This window comes from Anomaloglossus baeobatrachus, chromosome 11 (assembly GCF_048569485.1).
Source record: "Anomaloglossus baeobatrachus isolate aAnoBae1 chromosome 11, aAnoBae1.hap1, whole genome shotgun sequence".
In the NCBI taxonomy this organism is placed as follows: Eukaryota; Metazoa; Chordata; class Amphibia; order Anura; family Aromobatidae; genus Anomaloglossus; species Anomaloglossus baeobatrachus.
Genome location: NC_134363.1, coordinates 134197929 through 134210412, shown reverse-complemented (window position 1 = coordinate 134210412; position 12484 = coordinate 134197929). Strand labels below are relative to the sequence as shown.

The following is a 12484-nucleotide window of genomic DNA, read 5'->3' as shown; positions in this document are numbered from 1 at the left end:
AGTTTATTTTCATGCTTGTACATTCACTGCATGTCGCTATTCTTGGCTAATGCTCCTTGATGACTAGACAACAGCAGCAGAAAAGCAAGGGTGCTAAGGCACAAGCTTTCAATGCTGCTTGGATTGCATGTGCTGCAGTGGTTATTTTCATGCTTGTATGCTATACATTCACTGTATGTCGCTTTTCCTGGCTAATGCTCCTGAATAACTAGACAACGGCAGCAGAAAAGCAAAGGTGCCAAGGCACAGGCTTTCTATGCTCCTTGTACTGCATGTGCTGAAGTGTTTATTGTACTTCATGCTTGTATGCTATACATTGCACTGTACGGTCGCTATTCTTGGCTAATGCTCCTAGATGGCTAGACAGCAACAGCAAAAAAAAAAAGCATGGGTGCCAAGGCACAGGCTTTCTATGCTGCTTGTACTGCATGCGACTGTTCCAGGACCCCCAGTGTGTGCAATTACTCAACGGGGTCTCTGCTACAGGTGGCCAAAAGAACCACCTGTGATCCCTGTCCAGGGACAGGGACGGAGTTGCAGTTTCCGCTGATATATTGTCTGTGGCTATGACTAACATCTTACAGACTTTGCAGTCCAGACAGACCTTGGGCAATGTTGATTCAATGCCCCTGGCCACCCTGATTTCGAAACAAATCATGGCTCCAGGAGGGTCCCATGCATCCCAGGGTGCAGGCTCTGACACGGACGACAGTCCCAGACGGCCTAAGCGAGCTCCCTAAGAACGGCCCTCGACTTCATCACAGTACTCTCTGTATGATGAGGCAGACGTAGCTGTTCAGGACTCTGATCCTGAGACCGCTCTCAATCCGGATACACCGGATGGTGACGCTATAGTGAATAATCTTATAGCGTCCATCAATGGAAGGTTGGGTATTTCTCCCTCAACTCCTCCAGTGGAGGGGTCAGCTTCACAGCAGAAGAAATCCCTATTTCGGTATCTCAAGCGTATATTGAGTACTTTTCTGGTCACTCTGACTCCAGAGAAGCAGTCCAGGAACACCACGCTTATCCCGATAAGCGTTTTCTCCAACCGTATTGAAGATACGCGTTGTCTCTTCCCCCCTGACGTGCTCAGGCGCTCCAAGGGTGGATCCCCCAATCTCCAGGCTTGCGGCTAGATCTATAGTTGCAGTGGAAGATGGGACTTCACTTAAAGATGCCATTGACAGACAGCCCTATCGGCGGGTCGGTTGCCCCGGCATTCGCAGCCATAGAGGCACTCCAAGCTATTTCAGCTAGTATTGCGCAGAGGGACGCGGTCACATGTACATCTTGGCCGCAGTAGCGTCCTTCACCTCGCAATGTCGGCATTGCGACTCAAGCTGTTTATGCTGTCCTGGACTCTACGAGCCGTACGTCAGTGGCGTCCGCCAACTCCGTGTTGTTACGCTCCTAGTGTTAAGGGATTGGAGCAGATGCTGCTTCCACAAAAGTGCTTAACCAGATTGCCTTTATCTGGTGACAGACTGTTTCGTGAGCGGTTGGATTAAATCATTCAACTGTCCAAGGGTACGGATTCTTCCTTACCCCAGCTATCAAACAAGACCCATCAGGAGAAGGGACAGTCGAGGTTTCGGTCCTTCCCAGGCTCGGGCACGTCCCAATTGCCCTCGTCCAACAGGACTCAAAAGGCTCAGAGGGGCGCAGGTTCCTGGCGGGCTCAATCACGCCCGGAGAAGGCAGCCGGAGGAACCGCTACCAAGGCGGTTTCCTCATGACTTTCAGCCCTCTCTCTCCGCGTCCGCGGTCGGTGGCAGACTCCCCCGCTTTAGCGACATTTAACTGCCACAGGTCAATGGCCGGTGGGTGAGAGACATTTTGTCGCAAAAACTTCCTCACCGGCCGAGCCGAGGCTCTTCTGCAGGCAGTAGGAGTCGTAATCCCGGTTCCTCCTCAGGAACAAGAGACACTTTTTACTCCGATCTGGTCGGGGTGACAAAATAGGACGACTCCTTCCGTTCCGTTCTGGACCTTAAACTGCTCAACAAGCACGTGAAAACCAGGCGGTTCCGGATGGAATCCCTCCGCTCCGTCATTGCCTCAATGTCTCAAGGAGATTTCCTAGCATCAATAGACATCAGGATGCTTATCTCCACGTGCCGATTGCTCCAGAGCACCGGCGTTTGCTACGATTCGTTATTGAAGATGAGCATCTTCGGTTCGTAGCCCTACCCTTCGGTCTGGCGACAGCCCCACGGGTTTTCACCAAGTTCATGGCAGCAGTGGGACCACTCCCGCACTCTCAGGGTCACCCTGTGATCCCTTACTTAGACCATCTACTTGTCAAGGCACTCTTTTAAGAGGCATGCCAACACAGCCTGAACATGGCGCTGGAGACTTCCCAGAGTTTCGGGTGGGTCCTCAACTTTTCAAAGTTAAACCCAATCGCTGGCATATCTTAGCTTGGGGTTTCACACTCTCTCAGCGATGGTGAAGCTTCCACTGGACAAACAGCGGTCACTACAGACGGGGGTGCAGTCTCTCCTTCAAGGAGACACCTCATCCAGAGGCAGTCCCTTTCACGCAGTTTCATCTGCGTCCACTTCAATAGAACATTCTTCGCTAATGGGAGGGGAAGTCGATGTCCCTACACAGGAACGTCCCCCTTTCTCAGACGATCAAGGACTCTCTTCAGAGGAGTCCACTCTTCAGATCAATTGTCTGGAGCTCTGGGCAGTGCATATGGCCCTGCAAGACTTCCTGCAGTGGCTGGAAGGCAAACAGATCCGAATTCAGTCGGACAATCCACAGCGGTGGCATACATCAACCACCAAGGCGGACTACGCAGTCGGCGAGCCTCCCAGGAAGTCCGCCGGATTCTGCTAGGGGTGGAAGACAGGGCATACACCATATCCGCAGTTCACATCCCGGGCGTAGAAAACTGGGAAGCAGACTTCCTCAGTCACCAGGGCGTGGACGCAGGAGAATGGTCTCTGCACCCGGACGGGTTTCACGAATCGGCACAACAGCAAGGTCCCGGTTTTCATGACGCTCAAAGAGCTCTGGCGTCAGGCATCTCACGGTCGGTCAACCGTGGGCACTACCAGACCGGCCAGACTTACTGTCCCAAGGGCCGTTTTTCCATCTGAATTCTACGGCCCTGAACCTACTGTGTGGCCATTGCGTCCTAGATCCTAGTGTCCTCAGGATTATCCCACGGGGTCGTTGCCACCATGAGACAGGCTATGAAGCCCACGTCTGCTAAGATCTACCACGGAAGTGGAAGATTTTCTTTTACTGGTGCTCTGTACAAGGAGTGTCCCCCTGGCCATTGGCATTGCCTACTTTTCTTTCCTTCCTGCAATCTGGGTTGGAAAAGGGCTTGTCGCTCGGCTCCCTTAAAGGGCAAGTCTCGGCGCTATTGGTGTTTTTTTCAGAAGCGTCTAGCACGACGTCCGCAGGTACGCACGTTCCTGCAGGGGGTTTGGTCATATCGTCCCCCCGTACGAGCGGCCGTTAGATCCATGGGATCTGAACAGGGTACTAGTTGCTCTCCAGAAGCCGCCTTTCGAGTCTCTGACGGATGTTTCACTCTCTCGACTATCACGGAAAGTGGCCTTTCTGGTAGCGATCACGTCTCTTCGGAGAGTGTCTGAGCTAGCGGCGCTGTCATCCAAGGCTCCCTTCCTGGTGGTCCACCAGGACAAGGTAGTGCTGCGCCCCATTCGGGAGTTTCTCCCTAAGGTAGTATCCTCGTTTCATATTAATCAGGATATCTCCTTACCTTCTTTTTGTCCTCATCCGGTTCACCGGTATGAAAAGGATTTACATTTGTTAGATCTGGTGAGAGCACTCAGAATCTACATTTCCCGCACGGCGCCCCTGCGCCGCTCTGATGCACTCTTTGTCCTTGTCGCTGGCCAGCGCAAGGGGTCGCAGGCTTACAAAGCCACCCTGGCTCGATGGATCAAAGAACCAATTCTTGAAGCCTACCGTTCTGCTGGGCTTCCGGTTCCATCAGGGCTGAAGGCCCATTCTACCAGAGCCGTGGGTGCGTCCTGGGCATTACGACACCAGGCTACGGCTCAACAGGTGTGCCAGGCAGCTACCTGGTCGAGTCTGCACACTTTCACCAAACATTATCAGGTGCATACCTATGCTTCGGCGGACGCCAGCCTAGGTAGAAGAGTCCTGCAGGGGGCAGTTGCCTCCCCGTAGGGGAGGGCTGTCTTTGCAGCTCTAACATGAGGTATTTCTTTACCCACCCAGGGACAGCTTTTGGACGTCCCAATCGTCTGGGTCTCCCAATGGAGCGCCGAAGAAGAAGGGAATTTTGTTACTTACCGTAAATTCCTTTTCTTCTAGCTCCTATTGGGAGACCCAGCACCCGCCCTGTTGTCCTTCGGGATTTTTGGTGGTTTTTCGGGTACACATGTTGTTCATGTTGAATGGTTTTTCAGTTCTCCGACGTTACTTCGGAGTGAATTTGTTTAAACCAGTTATTGGCTTTCCTCCTTCTTGCTTTTGCACTAAAACTGGTGAGCCAGTGATCCCACTGGGGGTGTATAGCCAGAAGGGGAGGGGCCTTACACTTTTTAGTGTAATTGCTTTGTGTGGCCTCCGGAGGCAGTGCTATACACCCAATCGTCTGGGTCTCCCAATAGGAGCTAGAAGAAAAGGAATTTACGGTAAGTAACAAAGAAGGGAATTTTGTTTACTTACCGTAAATTCCTTTTCTTCTAGCTCCAATTGGGAGACCCAGACAGTGGGTGTATAGCTACTGCCCTCTGGAGGCCGCACAAAGAACTACACTTAAAAGTGTAAGGCCCCTCCCCTTCTGGCTATACACCCTCCCGTAGGAGTACAGATTCCTCAGTTTTAGTACCAAAGCAAGAAGGAGGAAAGCCAATAACAGTTTCAAAAACAAATTCAATCCGATAACACGATCGGAGAACTTAAGAAACAACATGAACAACATGTGCACCCGAAAAAACGAAACCCTAAGAACAAATAGGGCGGGTGCTGGGTCTCCCAATTGGAGCTAGAAGAAAAGGAATTTACGGTAAGTAAACAAAATTCCCTTCTTCTTTTTCGCTCCTAATTGGGAGACCCAGACAGTGGGACGTCCAAAAGCAGTCCCTGGGTGGGTAAAAAGATACCACATGAACGGGCTGTCAGACAGCCTCTTCCTACAGGTGGGCCACCGCCGCCTGAAGGACCTGTCTACCTAGGCTGGCATCTGCCGAAGCGTAGGTATGCACTTGATAGTGTTTGGTAAACGTGTGCAGACTCGACCAGGTAGCCGCCTGGCACACTTGCTGAGCCGTAGCCTGATGCCGTAATGCCCAGGACGCACCCACGGCTCTGGTAGAATGGGCCTTCAGTCCAGATGGAATCGGAAGCCCAGCAGAACGGTATGTGTGAAGAATTGGTTCCTTGATCCACCGCGCCAGGGTGGATTTGGAAGCTTGCGATCCCTTATGCTGACCAGCGACTAGGACAAAGAGCGCATCCGAACGGCGTAGAGCCGCCGTGCGAGAAATGTAAATCCTGAGTGCTCTCACCAGGTCCAACAGATGTAAACCCTTTTCAAATTGGTGAACTGGATGCGGACACAAAGATGGTAAGGTGATATCCTGATTGAGATGAAAGGAAGAAACCACCTTGGGAGAAAACTCTGGAATTGGACGCAGTACTACCTTGTCTTGGTGAAACACCAGGAAGGGAGATTTGCAAGATAACGCCGCTAGCTCGGACACTCTTCGAAGAGACGTGACCGCCACAAGAAAAACTACCTTTTGTGAAAGCCGAGAAAGGGGAACCTCTTTCAAAGGCTCGAAAGGCGGCTTCTGGAGAGCAATGAGAACCTTGTTCAGATCCCAGGGTTCCAATGGCCGTCTGTAAGGAGGAACAATATGACAAACTCCTTGGAGAAACGTGCGTACTTTAGAAAGCTGTGCCAAGCGCTTCTGAAAGAATACGGATAGCGCGGAGACTTGACCCTTAAGAGAGCTAAGCGACAAACCTTTTTCCAACCCAGACTGCAGGAAGGAAAGAAAAATTGGCAATGCAAATGGCCAGGGAGAAAACCCTTGAGCCAAGCACCACGCTAAGAATATCTTCCACGTTCTGTGATAGATCTTAGCTGAGGATGGTTTTCTAGCCTGTCTCATTGTGGCAATAACCTCCTGAGATAAACCTGAGGCCGCTAGGATCCAGGACTCAATGGCCACACAGTCAGGTTCAGGGCCGCAGAATTCAGATGGAAAAACGGCCCTTGAGACAGCAAATCTGGACGGTCTGGTAGTGTCCACGGTTGGCCTACCGTGAGATGCCACAGATCCGGGTACCACGACCTTCTTGGCCAATCTGGAGCGACGAGTATGGCTCGATGGCAGTCGGACCTGATTTTCCGGAGAACTCTGGGTAACAATGCTAGAGGTGGGAACACATAGGGGAGTCGGAATTGCGACCAATCCTGGACCAAGGCGTCTGCCGCCAGTGCTCGGTGATCGTGAGACCGTGCCATGAAAACTGGGACCTTGTTGTTGTGCCGTGACGCCATCAGATCGACGTCCGGCGTCCCCCAGCGGCAACAGATCTGCTGAAACACGTCCGGGTGAAGTGACCATTCTCCTGCGTCCATGCCCTGGCGACTGAGAAAGTCTGCTTCCCAGTTTTCCACGCCTGGGATGTGAACTGCGGATATGGTGGACGCTCTGCTTTCCACCCACGTCAAAATCCGTTGGACTTCTTGAAAAGCTTGGCGACTGCGTGTTCCCCCTTGGTGGTTGATGTAAGCCACCGCCGTAGAATTGTCCGACTGAATCCGAATCTGCTTGCCTTCCAGCCATTGTTGGAAGGCTCGCAGGGCAAGATAGATTGCTCTGATTTCCAGAACATTGATCTGCAGGGTGGACTCTTCCAGAGTCCACATCCCCTGAGCCCTGTGGTGGAGATACACCGCTCCCCACCCTGATAGGCTCGCATCCGTCGTGACCACTGCCCAGGACGGGGGAAGGAACGACTTTCCCTGTGACAATGAGTTGGGGAGAAGCCACCAACGGAGAGAGTCCTTGGCAGTCTGAGAGAGGGAGACAGTCCTGTCGAGGGACGTCGATTTCCCGTCCCATTGGCGTAGAATGTCCCATTGTAGAGGGCGCAGATGAAACTGCGCGAACGGGACTGCCTCCATTGCTGCTACCATCTTTCCTAGGAAATGCATGAGGCGCCTCAGTGAGTGCGACTGGCTCTGAAGGAGAGATTGCACTCCAGTCCGTAGCGAGCACTGCTTGTCCAGTGGAAGCTTCACTATCGCTGATAGAGTATGAAACTCCATGCCAAGATAAGTCAGAGATTGGGTCGGGGTTAGATGAGACTTTGGAAAGTTGATAATCCACCCGAAACTCTGGAGAGTGTCTAGTGCCACCTTCAGACTGTGTTGGCATGCCTCTTGAGAGGGTGCCTTTATAAGCAGGTCGTCTAGATACGGGATGACCGAGTGACCCTGCGAGTGCAGAACAGCTACAACTGCTGCCATGACCTTGGTGAAGACCCGGGGGGCTGTTGCCAGACCGAAAGGTAACGCTACGAACTGTAGGTGTTCGTCGTGTATGACGAAGCGTAGGAAACGCTGATGCTCTGGTGCGATCGGCACGTGGAGATACGCATCCTTGATATCTATTGATGCTAGAAAATCTCCTTGAGACATTGAGGCTATGACGGAGCGTAGGGATTCCATCCGGAACCTCCTGACTTTTACGTGTCTGTTGAGCAACTTTAGATCCAGGACGGGCCGATACGATCCGTCCTTTTTTGGGACCACAAACAGATTGGAGTAAAAACCGTGACCTTGTTCCTGAAGCGGGACGGAGGTCACCACTCCTTCCGCCTTTAGAGCGGCCACCGCCTGCAACAGAGCATCGGCTCGGTCTGGTGGTGGAGAAGTTCTGAAGAAACGAGTTGGCGGACGAGAACTGAACTCTATCCTGTACCCGTGAGACAGAATATCCCTCACCCAACGGTCTTTGACGTGTGACAGCCAGATGTCGCCAAAGTGGGAAAGCCTCCCACCGACCGCGGGTGTGGGAATCGGAGACCGCAAGTCAGGAGGACGCCGTCTTGGCAACGGTTCCTCCGGCTGTCCTTTTTGGGCGTGACTGAGATCTCCAAGAATCTGAGCGTCTCTGGTCCTTTTGAGTCTTTTTTGACGAGGCGAATTGGGACCTGCCCGGTCCTCGAAAGGACCGATAACCAGACTGACCCTTCCTTTGTTGGGGTTTGTTTTGTCTGTGTTGCGGTAAGGATGAGTCCTTACCCTTGGAGTGTTTGATGATTTCATCCAAACGCTCTCCAAACAATCGGTCACGAGAAAAAGGCAAATTGGTTAAGCACTTCTTGGAATGAGAATCTGCTTTCCAATGTCTCAACCACAGGGCCCTACGCAAAACAACGGAGTTGGCTGACGCCACTGCCGTGCGGCTTGTAGCGTCAAGAATAGCATTAATCGCGTACGACGCGAATGCCGCCATTTGCGAGGTCAATGGTGCTACCTGCGGGGCACATGCACGTGTGACGGAGTCAACTCGCGCAAGCCCGGCTGAGATAGCTTGGAGTGCCCATACGGCCGCAAAAGAAGGCGCTAATGACGCTCCAATCGCTTCATAGATGGATTTCAGCCAGAGCTCCATCTGCCTGTCAGTGGCATCTTTAAGTGCCGCTCCATCTTCAACTGCAACCAAGGATCTAGCTGCAAGCCTGGAAATTGGAGGATCCACTTTTGGACACTGGGTCCAACCCTTGACCACCTCAGGGGGAAAAGGATAGCGTGTATCTTTAAGCCGTTTAGGAAAACGCCTTTCAGGATAAGCGTGGGGTTTCTGGATTGCGTCTCTAAAGTCAGCGTGGTCCAGAAAAGTGCTTAAAGTACGCTTAGGGTATCTGAAATGGATTCTCTCGTGCTGCGAAGCTGACTCCTCCACAAGAGGAGCTGGTGGGGAAATATTTAACATCTTATTGATGTTAAATATAAGATCATTAACTATGGCGTCACCATCTGGTGTATCTAGATTGAGAGCGGTCCCAGGATCAGAATCCTGATCAGTTACGTCCGCCTCATCACCCATAGATTCATCTCGCTGGGATTCTGACCATTGAGATGAATGTGAAGGCCCGTCATAGCGAGCCCGCTTAGGCTGCCCGGGGCCATCGTCCGAGTCAGAGTCTTCACCCTGAGGTGTATATGCCCGTCCCGGAGCTTGGAGCTGAGGGGGACCAGGGGGCAATGATTGCACAGTGTCCGTGGCCTGAAGTACAGGCCTAGCTCGCAATGTGTCAAGAATTTGTGACATAGTGAGAGACATTCTGTCAGCAAAAGCTGCAAACTCAGTGCCTGTCACCTGGACAGCATTCACAGGTGGTACACCCTGGGTCACGTCCAGCAGAGGTCCCGACTGTGCAAGCGCCGCAGGGGCCGAGCACTGCACACAATGGGGGTCCGTGGAGCCTGCTGGTAGAAAAGTCCCACAAGCGGTGCAGGAAGCATATAATGTCTGTGCCTTGGCACCCTTGCGTTTTACGGACGACATGTTGCTGGCTCTCTGCAATGTGAGAGAGTCTATAGCCAAAGGGCGCCCAGCGCTATGCAATACAAAGTATTTGTATAAACAAAATACTAAGAATAATACTGGCACAAGAGGGGGCTTACCGCCCGCTGAATAGCGGGTAAGAGGCTGCAGATTCCCTGTCTGGGTCTCCCCGGCTCCCCTCTGCAGCTCAGCGTGTCAGCAGGAATGGCTGCCGGCGTCTGTGGAGAGGGGCGGTCCGTGGGAGTTCCCAAACAAAAGTGCGGGAACAGTGTCCCCTCTGTGCCGAATGTGAGGGCTGGAGTATGTAAAAACGACTCCAGCCCTCAGCGCTGATGCACTGGCCAGCGTCCCGCCCCTCTCCTGACTGGCAGGTCTGGGGGCGGGAACGAACGGAAGCAGGCCGCAAAAGCCGGGGACTCGAGTTATCAGCGCGGCCGCCGTAAAAGCGCGGGCCGCGCTGAAGTCCCCGGCGCACCACAAGTGTCAGCCGCGCCGCAGTCCCAGCGGCCGGCATGACCGTTCCTAGACGTGGCCAGCGTCCCGCCCCTCTCCTGACTGGCAGGTCCGGGGGCGGGAACGAACGGAAGCAGGCCGCAAAAGCCGGGGACTCGAGTTATCAGCGCGGCCGCCGTAAAAGCGCGGGCCGCGCTGAAGTCCCCGGCGCACCACAAGTGCCAGCCGCGCCGCAGTCCCAGCGGCCGGCGCGACCGTTTCCCGCTAGTGTGCCTGCTTCAGCGAAGCTGAATGAGGCCTGGCACAAGCGCCGTAGCGCTGATGTCCCCCGGCGCACTACAACACCCAGCAAGCTGCGGTGTGAGCGCCTGCACGGGGACACAGAGTACCTTGAGGATGCAGGGCCATGTCCCTGATGTACTCCGCTCCATCCAGCATCTTCTCCAGGGGCTGTAGATGGAGCACGGTCTCAGTGCCTGGAGACCGGTAAATCCCACTTCACCCAGAGCCCTGTAAAAAGGGATGGGGAAGGAATCAGCATGTGGGCTCCTGCCGCCGTACCCGCAATGGGTACCTCAACCTTACAAACACCTCCGACATACAGTGGGGTGAGAAGGGAGCATGCTGGGGACACTATATGTGTCCTCTTTTCTTCCATCCGATATAGTCAGCAGCTGCTGCTGACTAAAAACAATGGAGCTATGCGTGCGTGTCTGACCTCCTTGCGCACAAAGCTAAAACTGAGGAATCTGTACTCCTACGGGAGGGTGTATAGCCAGAAGGGGAGGGGCCTTACACTTTTAAGTGTAGTTCTTTGTGCGGCCTCCAGAGGGCAGTAGCTATACACCCACTGTCTGGGTCTCCCAATTAGGAGCGAAAAAGAAATTCCCTTCTTTGTGAGGTAAAACATTTTTAACAACAGGCAGAGAAATGTTTTACCTCACAAAAAGAATTATTTGTGATCCCATGCTGTAATGTCTGTATACTCTCTTCTACCCCCTCCCCCTGACCAGGAGATGTGGTATGATCAGACTATGTCCCTGTAGGGTCAGAACGGCCATTACACATTATATAGCGGGAACATATATATAAATCATATATATATGATTATCTCCGCACAGGGACATTTTTGTAAAAACACATCAACTGTGGAAATTATTATTCCAAGATCTATTGATTAAAATAAACTTTATTCTTGAGAAAACCCCTTTTAAGCCCTGCAGACACATTAGACCTAGTGAGTGCTCCTATGTGTCATAGAGTTGGGTGAGATGGCTGTCGGCTGTACGATCAGCTGAAGTATCGCCCGGCTGACAGCCATCTTGTGTAGGGCTGGCCTTACTCTGGCAATACACATTAAATAGCTCTTGCAAATAGAGGAGAGTAAGAGGCTGTCAGGCACCTCTGACAGTGGCTGATCTCCCTTGAGAAGAAAAGGATTGGGCATATTAAAATCAAACTGCCTGATCCTCCTCTTGCCAACATCTGCTGGTGGGGGATTATTAGGAGACCCTTACATCTCCTAACTAGCTCATGTGATACTAATACTGCACTTATATTTGGCTTAATTCTAATGCAATTACTTTAAGAGTTCCTTCTTTTATATGACCTGTATAAATGCCATGTGTTTTAAAGAGGACCAACCACCAGGATTTTCCTATATAAACTAAAGCCAGTGCTATACTGGCACTATTATGCTGATTCTATACATACCTTTTAGTTGTGAGATCAGATGTATACTTTCTGAAATACAGGCAAGTAAAGTTTGTGAAATGCGCTGTTTGATTGACAGCAGCTACAGAATATTTAATAAGTGGTTCGGGTTTTGCTAGTTATTCCCGCCCCCTGCCTGTCTGCCTATCCCTCCTCCCCCATCTCGGTTATTACAGGGGGAGGAGGAAGGACAGACAGGAGCGGGAATAACTAGGAAAACCCGACCCACCTATTAGATATTCTGTAGCTGCTATCATCAAATAACAGTGCATTTCACAAACTTTACTTGCCTGTATTTCAGAAACTATACAACCGATCTCACAACTAAAGGTATGTATAGAATCAGCATGATAGTGCCAGTATAGCACTGGCTTTAGTTTATATAGGAAAATTCTGGTGGTTGGTCCTCTTTAAGCTTGCCTTTTTTTTTTTAATCATTTTGGCTTCCTATAGAGAATCTACAGAAAAATGCTAGAAAAAAAAATGTCAAAGTTTATTGAGGTTAAAACAAAAATGTAAAAAATATGATACCCAATCTACTAAAAAACACACACAAAAAAAAAATCAAAACACTGCGTACAATGTTTTTCTATTGACTTTTCCTAAGTGTGGTTGGGGTTTCAAAAACCTCCCTCACATGTACCTGATAAATTTGCAACAAAATTACAAGCATGTTGCAGATTGTTTTAAAGTATTGCAACCCCAGCCCCCACCCACAGTCTAATTTACACCCCATAGTATATAAATCAGCAACTCCGCTCTTCCAGACA

The 12484-nt window shown here is 51.4% G+C and overlaps 1 protein-coding gene across 5 annotated transcripts in view; it reads right to left on the bottom strand.

Moving 5' to 3' along the window:
* CHD5 (chromodomain helicase DNA binding protein 5) overlaps positions 1-12484 on the bottom strand; it is a 256909-nt gene that overhangs the window by 11525 nt on the left and 232900 nt on the right. The gene's annotated exons all lie outside the window — the stretch shown is intronic.